The sequence below is a fragment of the Lytechinus variegatus genome, chromosome 2 (assembly GCF_018143015.1).
Source record: "Lytechinus variegatus isolate NC3 chromosome 2, Lvar_3.0, whole genome shotgun sequence".
Classification (NCBI taxonomy): Eukaryota; Metazoa; Echinodermata; class Echinoidea; order Temnopleuroida; family Toxopneustidae; genus Lytechinus; species Lytechinus variegatus.
Window position 1 is genome coordinate 51,928,219 of NC_054741.1, and position 14,392 is coordinate 51,942,610.

Here is a 14,392-nt window from a genome sequence, read left to right on the forward strand (position 1 = left end):
TATTTTCTTTCATCTATATTTTTTGTTGGAAGGGTAGAAAAGATTGGTTTACAGATCCACAGGGAAACCATGCCACCTCCATGAAAGAAAGGTGAAAAAAAATCGGATTATCATTTTACTCTTGTGCATGTTTTTTTTTCAAATGAGAGAATTGAGAAGAGAAAAGGTGGTGGCGAAATGGAGGATCAATTAAAATGAGATAGCGAGTGACCTCGTCGGAGATGGTATGAAAGAGAAAAAGAGAATGAAGACCGACACATGAATTAATTCAATCTAAAATGATAGTTTCCGTATACCAGAATAGATAATGAAGAGATCAGAGGGGAGAGAGAAGGAGAGAAGTCGGGTGAGACCAACCTGGTGGGTCTTTCATTAAAGCTGTTGGTAAGTTAAGGTGACTTTAAGAACGACTGGTGATCCTTTTTTGTGATGAACGCTAATCATTGTCGATGGTGTAGCGCGTAATAAAGGTTCACCAGTCGCTCTTAACTGAAACAGCTCTATGAAACACCCCCAGGGATTCCAACATCATCTTACATTAAGAATGTAGTTAGACGGACCAATTTTAGAGGACAAGCACATTGATATTAGCAAAGAGAAGACATGTAGACGTATAGTTAGAATTACTAACCATTTTCGAGAAAAAAGAAGAATTTCATGATGTAGGATACACTTTGAATTCATCGTAACCATGGTAACTGTTACTCATTTACTCACTTTATCATACACATGGGGGCAGAAGGAAAATGAAGCGTGGCAAAGGAGACATGCCCCAATTCTGCCCGAAGATTTTTGATGATGGAATTTTTTTCCTTTCGTGTGACATTCTTTTGCTACGATTATATTCTATTGGGCAATGAGCTTTTTTTTCATGTAAAACCCAAAATGGATACAATTTTTGATGGAAGAAATGACTGCTAGATAAAATACTGCATGGACTGGCCGTCCAATGGCATTATGGACAACGTGTATTCCTTTTGGGAGGATAGAAATCTCAATTAGGCAATCGCGTAACTGATTACTTATGAATATTTTTTTAATGAAATGAGTGATGTTTATCAAAATTTGAAATACAACATTTCTCTACTGGTACCACGATTGCATCTACATTTTTAAAAATTATTATTATCATTCTTCATGAAATCCTGCTTGCCCATTTCCTTCTCATTTTATTTTGCATTGTTAGGTCGTCTCGACCTATATAATCCATACTAGGTATATTCTTGGAGGGTTTAAGGCACTTTATGAGATTTCCAAAGTTCTTTTATCTTAAGCCGCATGTAACAATACAATGAGATGTCCTTCTATTTCCTTTATTCACCCCATTGTCTTCTTCGTCATGCTGCCCAAGCCATGTAAGAGGCCGTTGGTCCGAATCCGAGCGAGACTAAGCCCAGACAGGGTCTCCGGATTTGGTCCAAAATACAGAAGTCACAGAAATTGTTCGTTCCTGTTGGTTTCACCATTATCTGTATGTTACCCTTATCAACATGATGTTATTTGTTTATCGTGTAACTGACATACAAGTTATATGGGCAACCTGGAAACAAAGAAGAATTTTCCAGACTAAACAAAAAGCGCAACAAACAAACAAATAACTTTCGATTTTTAAAAATTTGCTATTTCTTGTATGTGTTTAGAATACTTGGAGTAAAATTTATTACCCGCCATAAGCATGATAAGTCATTTTTTCAATAATCTAGCTGAAAATGATTATGATGAAATGCAGGCGCGGTTCTGGATTATTGTGGCTTTATTTATTATTTTTTTAAGGTTTAAGGTCCCCAAAACACCCCTTCCCCGTAGAACCGCGCCTATAAAGAGGGTGTTTTCGGAGCCTCAAACCTCAAACTTAATTTATAGAAGAATAAATAAAATAATGATGATCAGGGGCGGATCCAAGAGGGGGCTGAGCCGGCCCCGCCCTAGCCTCTTGTCGAGGCCCTGGCAGCTGCTTCCCGAGCGAAGCGAGGGATTTCCTAATTCGCGAAGCGAATTAGGCCTGCCTCGCGGCGCTCTGCATCGCTCTCTCCATTGGTCCGCCATGTTCGCTCGGAAAGCAGCCGACAGGGCCTCGACAAGAAGCTAGCCCCGCCCCCTATTTTTTGACAACCTGCAGGAAAACGTGTACCCTTTAACTTGATAGAAACTATGAAAAACAGAAAGAAAAGTAAGAAAGAATAATTACACCCATGTGTAATTTACAGCCTCGTAACGGCCGGCCCGACCCCGAAAGGAAACAAGAAAAAGGTGAGGGGAAGAATTGGAAAATAGACTTTATGTAAAAAAATTCGCTCGCGCTTCGCGCTCGCATTGCATGTGTAATGAATCCCATTCAAGAGGATTAAATGACACTTAATATATCCAGTTCTGAAATCAATTTGCACACAATATTTTAGCTCGCACATCAAGCTTTCATTATTTTGTTTGATTTACACAAATTGTTATATCAAAATTTTCAGCTCGCGCTGCGCGCTCGTATTATTTGATTTGTGAAATACCAATCCTCTTTGGAAATCACATTCAATATTTCAATGCAGCAACATTACATCATATCCACGTCAGAGGTGAAAGGTGTACAAAATGATATTATCAGTATCGTCTTATTTTACAGATGTAAGAACTTGGTAATGAACACGAAACGATGTAGCACTGAACACTTTAAAGAAACGGCGAGGGAAGAACACCTATGTTCCCATTGACACGATCGTCATGTCGGATGGTTGACGATATATGCACGATACAAGGTAAAGTTTGCAACATCATAGTTTCTGTAAAGGGTCTTTCAAACTTTAAAGTGAATTAAGGTATATCCTGATGTTTCGTCACATAAAATGAAAGATCGACTAAGCTTCATATTATCTTCTTGTAACGGAAAAGGGATGTTTAAGTACAGGTATATGCTGAAAATGCTCGCTATCATAACTATCTCAGAACCGTATTTCCAATGTACAAATTTACGAAAAGGTAGGAATATTTAAATTTAGATCAAGACACTCCTCAACCACACGGGCCTATGGCAAAAAACGTGTGATTGAACTCATTTGTTTTCCCTTTTCCATTAACTAGAAAACTGATGGAAAACTAGATTTATTTGAATAAAAAAGATTAGGCTGGAAATAATACTATTCAAAAGCTAAGAGTGGCGCAATTCTGGTGCATTTTATCCCCCCCCCCAACGAATCTTGTCGTACGCAGTCTAGTATATTTTGGCTCGAATGTGTGCTAATTCGCTAAATTATGTGAGTAGATCTGTTGTTGGAGTGAAACGTGTCTTTATCGTGGCATCGCCAGTCCTCTCTGTGCACACCTGAAACCCCTTGATCTGGTCACTGAGGTATTTCACTTCACAGATGTAGGACGATGCCCTCAATCTCATCTCAAATGAACTTTTAAAGGACTTACTGTTATAGGGATTCATGGAATTGAAAATGTTTGGCTTTCTCTTTTCTTTTCCTTGTTTTGCACCCCTTTCTTTTCGAACGCAGTTCTGAAAGTGTTATGCAGTGTTATGCAGAAGGTATCATAAAACAGCAGAACTCGGTATTTGAAAATCTATAATATCTTTGAATTGAGGATTTTTCATTAGTTCTGAAAGCATATACTGAATGTTCATATAAATAAATTGTGTTGACTAACTTGACTGACCGGGAATACCAGACAGATTTCTCCATAGTCTGCAGTGTTATACAGATGGTTTCATAAAACAGCAGAACTCGCTATTTGAAAATATATAATATCTTTGAATTGAGGATTTTTTTATTCACTAAAACCCATCATCATTTGAGCCATCGAAATGACATTTCTAAACACTGGAAGCTTGGCTACACTGTTAAAAAAAACCCTGATTTTACAGAGAAAAAAGAGAGAAGATTTTGCAGAAAGCAATAACAGAATCATTCTGTAAATTCAGGATTTTTCTGCAATTTAACAGAACATGTCTGTTTAGAAAGGGGAAAATGGTGTTTTCTTAAAGAAAGTTTGTAAGGTTCCAGATACCAAATACCAATTTCCTGTAAGATTACGCAATCTGGTAAGATTAAAGGTGTTCTCGAGACTTTGCTGCAGGAACTTCTTTTTTTAGGATAAATTTTTTAACAGTGTTGATGTACCTTCCCTTTAAGGGACTTGGGGGTATTAATTCCAACATGATACTATAGGAAATACACAATAAAAAGATTAACAAGAATAGTACAATGCCACCGAATAAAGGAGATCCATGTGCTTAATGGACATTTGGACATCTGAGCTGACATCACAATGTAAAGAAAATGAGTAAACAAGATTTGCTCGAAGTGAGAGAATACTCCTTGAGCATTTCAATGACAATGTGGTATCATCACGACGAAAAGAAAATATATTCATTTTAGGTGTAAAATGGCGTCTGTACAATGATTCAACTGTTATTTCCTAACAGTGTGCTTAAAATGGAAGTGCATGGACAGTGTTTAAGATAAACATGCTATTAAATATATCTACTTAAAATGTTAACAAGGGTTGCTATCGTTTAAATAATAATAATAATATTCCGCATTTATATAGTGCTTAACACATCGGAACGACGTCTCTAATATAAGCGCTTTACACAATATACATATTACCCCGGTCATCGGGTCCTTACATGCCCGCATACAATGTATGCACCTTCTCCACTCCCTGGGGAGCATTCCACATGAGTTCCAAGACTCAGTTGCTAGGCATACTACATAGGCTTTCACATCCTACCGGGTACCCATTTAACACCTGGGTGGAGAGTGTTAAATTGGGGATTGACTCCTTGCCAAAGGACGCTAGTCCATGCTGGGTTTCGAACACACGACCCTCTGATTACAAGGCGAGAGTATAAGGACCGCTACACCATGGCGCTTAAATCGGCAATGAGAATATCAACTGTATCTCGTCCCGTTCTTTTCTGCTTAAATCGATCCCCTTTACGGTATTGCTGTTCATTTTTATCAATTAACAATAGTGTATTGCTCTATCATATCTATCCACCTAATTTTTTAAACACACCTAGCCAGGTCTTATCCTCATGCAAACTTTATGTTCTTCCCTCATATTATGACAAAGAAATTTGAAAACTGGTTTAAGTATAAAAGCTATAACGAGGAGAAAATGAGCTTAAAACCTTTCACAATTATCACCGTCCCGATTTAATATCCAAATCCATGGAGAATACTCGGGCTGTTTTAAGAGCAGCATGATTTGTGCTCATCTCCATCGAATCAATCTCCCACTGGAAACAAGAAAGAAGAGGGTTGGAGGCAGAAGAGGTGACGGCGCAAAGAACCGTCGCTTAAATATCGAATTACCCGATAGATGAGAAAAAAAAATCATCAAGACTAGGAACGATGAGTGCCGTTTTAAAACAAGTGGGGCATAAAAATATTTGCTGTAATATGAAATATATCTAGGCGGGTAATAAGGCTTTGCGGGGATGGAGGTGGTGGGGACGGAGAGGGGTGGTGTATCTGAAGCGGAGGGATCGCTCGATGTTCAGAGGGATAAGGAAAACAAGAGGGATGAAAACCGAAGAATAAACAGAACAAGATATGGAAATGATATTGATACACAAATGTTTTCGAGAGGTATTACTGTACCTAGAGAGGAAACGAGACGTTGCGCCCTCGAGGGAAACAACAATATCAAGGCCAGGTAGGTCTCCACGGAAACAACATGGACTTGGGGCACAAATATACGATATGTTATTCCTGGGTTTCATTTTTAGTTCAACATTTTTAGTCAAGTTCAAGCCAGGGTGTAAGGAACACTCGACTTCCATATCATCAAAATAGCACCCATAAGTGACATCATAGAATATACCCCCTCTCAACCGTTTCAGAGCAGATGGTTAAGAACTTGGTTTGGTAAGTTTTACGGAACGAAAATGTCATTTTATGGTTATATTGCATGAAAACTTATGGGTGTTGCAAGAAAGCTATTAAAATTGATGTTAAACGTCAAATGCACATTTGCAGTTTACTGGAAAACTCTCAATGCGAAAATATGCGATCGATTTGCATGATCACAAATTTAGGGTCTTGAGATTCAACGTAAATTTAAACTTAGCTGTTGTGCCCTCCCCCTCTTCATCGTTCTTTCACCTTATGTCTTTCTCTCTCCTACTTTTTTCTTTATCTCTTTAATAAGGATCGCAAAACAGGGGGAGGGGGTGGACTGGGGCTTCAACCCCCCCCCCCAAATTTTTTCTCCAAAATCATGTACATAACGTAAAAATGGTCATCTGATTGTGATATTTTGCATAGTCGACCCCTCATTCGGCTCAGCCCCCCCCCCCTCTCCCCCACCCCTTTCAAAACCGTCCAACGACCCTGAACAAGCAGGTTTAATCTACACAAGCACCAACACATATCCACACAATGCACACACGAGGTTTCCTCTCAAGAAGTAGCCGGCGGCTACCTAGCGGCACACCTGAATACAGAGTCTCTACGTTTTTGCTCATAGCCTATATATCCCCTTTATTCACCTTTTATCTACCACTTTAAATCATAAGGATTCCCCCATAGTTCCGATTGATGTTCTCTCAAATTTTGTTGACACCGTAAGACCTTTTCCATATTTATTTTTTGCTGGAGATTCTTTACTTATCATGAGGTATTTGAATGAAGTAGTGTGTCTTCTACTAAGCTTTTGACACACGAAATGCGACCAATTATCCAATGATCAGGTTGACAGTGAGAAATATCGAATTCCCTGTGTTGTTCGCAACACCACAACATCAGGGATCATTTGCGTGGATAAGGAGCGCATCCTCCGTTTAACCCCGCCCCTATTAAACATTTCAACCCACACCTTTTTTTAAATTCCAATTGCAGTGCAATGTATTTATATATATGCAATTGCATCGTCAGTGTATTTCCAAATACATCATTTGCCAACGACCATGAACATGATGGTAATTGATTAAAAAAAAATCGCCCTATTTTGTTTAAGTTCGACGCCATACAAAACTACACAGGAAGTGATAGCCAACGAGTGTATATTAGAGACTCCTTTCTTGATATCGTTTACATAAATGTGTTTCATCTTTCCATGCATGCATGCACGAAGGGTAAACATCTCATTAATGGGCCATAATTATTAACTCTAAAATGACATTCAAACGAAAATAATACCACATGTACCATGTGTATGCTGAAAGTTAATTAAAAGCAAGATACTCACCTAAAATAACAAAATATAGATTGATAATCCAAATCATCTTGGCAGCATTAAATATATTCCAGTTGGGAGTTAGTAAATATCCGCTGTCAGTTTTGACAGGATCCAGTGAGAAAACTGGACGAGTCCTGTAAATATGCATCTCCGCGGAAACCTTTTATCCAATCACCGCTCTTGTTTATCAATCACGTGGTATTTCGGAAGACACCGTTTCGTTCATACCGAAGCGAAATAAACGGATAAATGAGCACTACGCATATCGCCCGTGTCGCTTGTCGCACATTATCATGAATACATATCAAATCATGAAATCGAATATGGAGAATGGTTCAAATTTGGCATTTCGTGTGAGATGATCCGTGAGTAATTAACAGAAACGTGGGGGACTGGATTTAAAAAAATTAGAACTCCACGGGGGTTTTCCTTTGGTGCAATCACGCAGCTGCACGAAGTCAGAGATCCAAAATTATCACCTCCAAATGAATTAGCCTTCTAAAGTAGATGCAATCTTGCATTAATGGACGCTTCCCTCGCGTCTAATGCCACACTCCCAGGCTCCTCTTTATTGTTAAAATGGTGAGAAAATATAGATTTCGAAGCTGTTGCAGCGATCCTCCTTAAAACGCAAAGAAAAAATCCGGCTGATAATATCAGATGGATGGAGTCATTCACGGCAGAAAATATTATAACATTCTCAATTTTCACGCTTCAAGTTGGAGAAAAGTCGCACGTATGATTTGGATTATAAGGGTTTTAAAGTTTAAAAGGATCGTGAACTTTTCTTATTCTTCTTATTACAGGAGAAGTCGCTAAATGTTTGATTTTCACACTCTTAATGAGCTCATGAATCATACTTTAATGAAGTCTATGATGAAGCACCTGCGCAAATTTCAGTTCAGATGCCCTCTTTTCAAGCGTTTAATATCGTAGATGATTGCTCAGAAATCAAGTGGTGACTATTGTACCTCAAAATATATACTTTCCATATCGAACACAATCATTAATTCTTTATGGATTATTATCTGATTATCGGTATTCCTTTGAGAAAAGAATTATGTCTTATTTTATCCAAATCTCATCAAGTCATATCTGAAGGTCTACGAGCCAATGCTGGATTGGAGATGAATAAAAAGAGAAATCAAAATCACTCATCAAGAAGTTTCCTTTAGTTTAAAATCTCAGAATCAAGAACAGCACGATCAATAAAAACACATGTCGCTTCTTCCATTTGACTTGATCAAGTCTGGATGATGTTAAATTGGAGGTGGAAACGAGGAGGAAATAGAACGAAACGGGAATCGGTCGATTGGAGATGGGCAAGTATCCAGGGTTGTTTCGCCTTACACCACGGCTCGACTCGGGATTGTCCGTTTATTCACAAAACAACGTCACAGATCACATCATTGGAGAGCATCGAGGGAGAAACTCCTAGAGTGGATTCCTTTACAGATCCACTTGAGATGAAGTAACGAATTAAATATCTTCTCTGATACAAGCAACATGCGACTTCTACGGTGTTTCGCTCCTCAACCTCCCTTGATCACAATGAACTTTCCATAGCTGCCTCGCTTCGTCTCTGTCACAGTCAAAGATCTTGATCTCGGAATCGTGAACGAACTAGGTAGTCGATCTCGTCAGCAATCAAAATCTGAGTACATTGGGCTATGTTTGTGGGCACTCTGGTATAGCTTTCTTTCTCCTCAGTTCAACTCAAGTATAATGAAATGCCCCTTTGGTGTTTACCTCTCTTCCCTATCCACTCCTCATCTTCCTCCCCATGTCACCCTCCGAATCTACCTCTCGATTTCCTCTCCGCGAAATAAGAACCGTCAAAGACGTCTAAATGGCGTTTTACGGCAGGTGTTTTCCCATGACTGGCCGCATCTCATTGGCGACTTCTTGATAGGGTATTTACTCCACTTAGCACACCTGCCCCGTGTTTGACTTTCTTTGGCGAATGTAAATAACACACCAAGCCTCTCACGAACCTTTGCAGCCGCGACCCAGCTACCGGATGGACGGCTCAACTGAAGTGCTCTTGAATTAAAATGAAGGTGTTACACCGACATCACTGTCACGCGAATATTCATCGAGGTCAAATGCGGAGTAGATGACGATGAGCTTTCGGTGAAACAAACGCAATCCTAACACTGACGTATCGAAAACAATCTAAAAATCCAAGGAAGATTCCCTGAGTAATGTATGACATGTAAAAAGATTCTGTCGGAAACAGCCTTCATTTGACGGAACAGAGAATACAAAACTGTTTTGTAATGTATCCAGTTTCTTCAAGTAGACTTCTCCTAATTCCCTCCTTGGCTTAAGATTAGAACACAAAGCGCTGTATTTTTTTCTTTCTTTTTCCGTCGTATTCTTTTTTTAAAACGAGCGCTAAGAATATTTCAGTACCTACTCACGCTCCAGTGGCCTGGCGTGACGACGACGACGACCCGAGACTCTGAATGGTTGTGAACATATCATAAGCAAGATAAGTGTTGCGGGTAAATAATCATTACGTCGCACGTCCCACGGCTCTGTGAAGCCGCACGCGCGTGGAAGCTCAGCCCAAATGAGCTGAAAAAGCAAGGGGACGCGGGAAAAACAGAAGAAAAAACGCCACAACAGGGCTGCTTCAACCATGGAGCTCTGTTAATAGCTCTATGCTTCAACCATGAACCATCCAATTGCATGGGTTGAACTTCACAAAGATAGCCTCTTGATGAAAATCCTTTGATATGATGACGATCGTGCATGAGAAGGTTCTCTTTACTCGCTTTCTTACCCTACGCCCTTCTCTTTTAATTTTCCCTTGAGGTCAGCTCTGGATGACGGGAAGCCGGGCATCACCCCGAGCGAACTTCTGAACTTTGCTCAGGATTTGTAATTTCTCGAGGGATAACTTCTTCCACCCTTTCGTTCGGATCAACTCCTCCCAATCGCATACTACTTACATATTCATATTGATTATGACCATTATCTATTTTCACAATTATTAGGCCTTCCATGTGCAGTTTACGTAGGTTTTTTTTCCTTTGTGATGTGTAATTATCACCTCTCACCCCCCCCCTCTCTCTGTCTTTCTCTGACCCTCCCAATTTTCAGTGAATGGGGGGGGGATGTTTACCATTTTACATACATGTATGCAAAACCTATACTTCATCTCATTCCAAAATTACCATTTTGACTGCCTTTTGATTTGAATGTGTTATATTTGTATAATATGATTATAATAAATGTTAATGTATTGTGATTGACCTCATAACCTGCCATGCGTTAAGCGGAGAACCATGAACCTGGAATATGTGTCGACATTTACTTTATCTTGGACTCAATAAAGAGATGATTTAAATTGAATCTGTTTCCATACATAATGTTTTCTTTTAAAGCAATCCTTTTCTCTATTCTCCTGTTTTCGGAGGTAGGTGTGTGTGTGTGTGTGTGTGTGTGTGTGGGGGGGGGGGGGGTTCGCATTCGTATCGACGAACTCTGACGCATGCATCATATTATTTCTTTTCATGTTTTAAAATTTCATCTACTTGTTTGTTTTTAATCTTCTTCTCCACTGCACTGGGATGTTTTCATAATTCGGAATAATGTAATTTTTCATCCAATGCTTGTTCATTAGCCATGTTAACGAGATTAATTTATACCGTTAGTATGTTAAATCTCGTCGATAATATGAAGTTATTTGAAAGGAGACGACCACGGGTTGAAGAGCTAATCGAATGTCGGACAGGACGAATGAATGCATTGTTGAGATGGCGAATGAAAACACGACGGGAAAGCAGAGAACCAACAAGACAAAGACCAAAACAAACAATGACTGGCAACGAGGAACATACCTTGGCAGACTAATTTCGAAATAATTTCATATTAAGCCAAGTGCACACAAGAAAACACCTTTCAAAGTCAACCTGCTTCCTCCCATCCACTTTCCTCGTAATTTTTCCCATCATCTTGTTGTCATGACAACGAATTTCATAAGTGGGGGCCTAATCGCGTTTGTCCCGCCAATTTCACAAAGCTCCTGAAAACATTAAAGTTCTTGCGAGGTCGAATCGTGCTCATATACCCGTCGAACATGGAGCCATGACCTTGCTTGCTCATTAATGTTGTACGTGAAAGAAGAGACATTGGATGTTGGCACGACGAAAATTAAAGCAGAGTGCTTTTAAGATGGAGAAAGAGGAAATTAGGGATGAAAACGGGAGAGAGGTACGTTCCTGGAAAGAATGAGTATATTCTTGGATGTAAATTACAGAATACCATACATATTCTGATAGTACTGACGCTGAGTTACTTCTTGTGAGAAAGTGTTAGGCGATAAACATCAAGATTTGCCAAAGTCATCCTGTACCTATAACCCGGACCTATGATAAATTACTCTTTGGACACATTCAAAATAAAATTTAAAAAAATCGTGATGATGAGTCTTTTCTTCTGTTATTAGATATGAAAGACTGGAAACGATTTTGCTTAAAGTTGATGATACCTCCCGAATAAGCATTTTCGACGCTATGATTTGTACATAATCAGATAATTACCCACACATTATGTTTGGATATATTGCAGAACCAAAAAGAAGAACAGACTGTTGCTAATTTGATTTGGTGTCCTGTCGACATAAAACCCTTTAGTGTTGGTGTTAGGTCAATGTTTACATGAGTAATAACACCAAAAATAAAATGAAGATGGTTCTGACAAATAACTAACTCATGTAAGTGTTGAGCCATCAACATTGTAAATCTGGTTTTATTTGTGCAATATCAGAAAAAGTTTTAAGCTAGAAATGCAATCCAAATTGTGCTTCTAACACCATGTCCATCATAAACACCGGACTTGAAATTACCTATTCAACCTAGGATGACACAGAAGGGAAACACTTCAAGGACTTCGGTTTCTTTGTCTCTCTCCCTGTCTGATATATCAGCCATGTTAATAGGCTGAATTTAAAGTTGGGGGTGTCATAATTAGGGCAACACAAATTAACAAGACTATTAAAATTGTATTTGCGTTAGATTTCGGTATAGTAGATTATTCCATTTTGCTAATATCATGCTAAAATGGTCAATGTTCCACTCGGGAAAAGGCCATCAGTGAGTGACCCACGAACCTGATCGTAAGGTAAAGATCACACCTGTTGAAGCGTCGGTCAATGTGAAGTTATCCCCGTGTTTGTATACAAACTGCGCGGTCAATCGTCACAGGCACACCAAGATAACCGACTCCTAAACGACTGATGGCATGTCATTGGAAATAATGTTATAGATTCCATCGGTCCTGGTGGGTTTCATTGGTTTGACTGCAACACAGCAAGGGAGGGTGTGGATTGACAGAATTGAAAGGGGCAAGAGGACCGACGATTGAAGAGAAAGGGAGTGGATTACTGTAGATGAAGGGTACAGTAAAGAGAGAGAGAGGGAGAGAGTGGGGAGGGGTGTGGATGGGAGAGAGAGTGGTGGTATAAGTGGGGATAAGGGGGGGGGGGGTGTTTATGATGTGAGATCCATAGCATGGCTTCATTAGACGGCAATCATAGAGGGATGGGCTTAACATAATATTTTTGAGCCCCCCCCCATCCTCATTAGCGATGTACTTTCTACTTCTATGTTATAATCAAAGATTAATACATCCATTATCAATGATCCCTCTGTCATTTGAGTAGGCCATTAGATCATAAGTGTAGATGTAATCACAAATGGTATCAGTCATGATGAAATTTCATTTTCCCCCCATCAAGCTACAGAATTGGCGTATACATGTATACAGTCATAAACAAAGATCGTACCATTTGGAACATAGGATGCACCTTTTGTTTCAAATAATTATTTGATTGAAAGAGAGAGAGAGAGAAAAAAAAGATACGAATTATTTTATAGTTCGCCGCAGATAGGGCCTCCTTATCAAAACTCCTCATTGTCAATGTAGGGATATCATCAGTAGATGGCGACATACCACTCCTCTACCAGCGTGCTATTGACTGTATGGTCAACACTCGCCCATTATCCCTTCTCCCTTCCGTCCTCATTCGCGCTCTCTCCCTGTCCCATCTAAACGTTCTCTCTTTCTTCCGACCCCTCACTTACCCCCCCCCCCCGCCTGTATTCTCTCGCCATTTATAATTATTCTGCCTCTGTAAAAGAAACATGCTGCATTGTGACAATAAATTTTTTTCAGAAAAGTAAAACAAAGAAACTCATATAAATGAAAATTTAAATAAAATGCTAAATCAAAAACATAAATGAAATGAGACAATGGAATAGCCAAGTTTTATTTCATTATAGTTAACATCGAATGGTCACCATCACATAAAGACACAATACACATTGGGGGATATCAACTTCAGTGTTGACCTTTTGGTGCTGGTGTTAAGTCAATGTTTACATGAGTATAACACCAAACGTAAAATGAAGATGGTTCTGACAAATCACTCACTAGGTATTGGGGCGTCAACATTGGGATCTGGTTTTATTTGTGTAAACTCAGAATAAGTTGTAAAGCTAGGGCATTCAAATTATGTTCTGACACCAAGTCCATCACCAACACCGGACTTGGAATTACCTATTCAACTGAGGAGGATACAGAAGGGAAACACTTCTTCAAGGACTTTGGTTTCTTTGTCCCTCTCTCTCCCTTTGATCCTTGCCTGATATATCAGCCAGGTTCATAGGCTGTATCTAATACTCTATAAATAATCACACATGTAACCCATTAATTTGTTGACATGGCCCTATCACAAGTAAGTCAAAATAGAAGTTGTATATTCAAATAAAATAGTTCTCAAATTGGATAGATAGTAATTTGGACAAAAAGGAAGCATGAAAAATATTAAAATATGAACTGTACAACATCATCGAACATCAGTATCAAGGGTACAGCTAAAACTACACAAATGCAAATGTTATTATATTTAATACATAAATATATAATTACATATATATATTGTAACGGGCCTCTCCCTGATTCAAACTAGGATTTTAAGTTTACCTAATTTTATATTAAGAATCAACTCGAGTCCCTCTATATCTCTACTTCTATTTACCTTTTTATCTTGTCTGTCTCCCTCTCTCTTTCTCTTCCTGCTCACTCGAGTAATTCACTATTGTGCTATACCAGTTTCACTTTGTAAGTTATATTTTCAAGGTAACCAAATTGAGATTCTGATTATCTTTATGTCTGGAGTATGAACACGAACTATGGTCTGGAT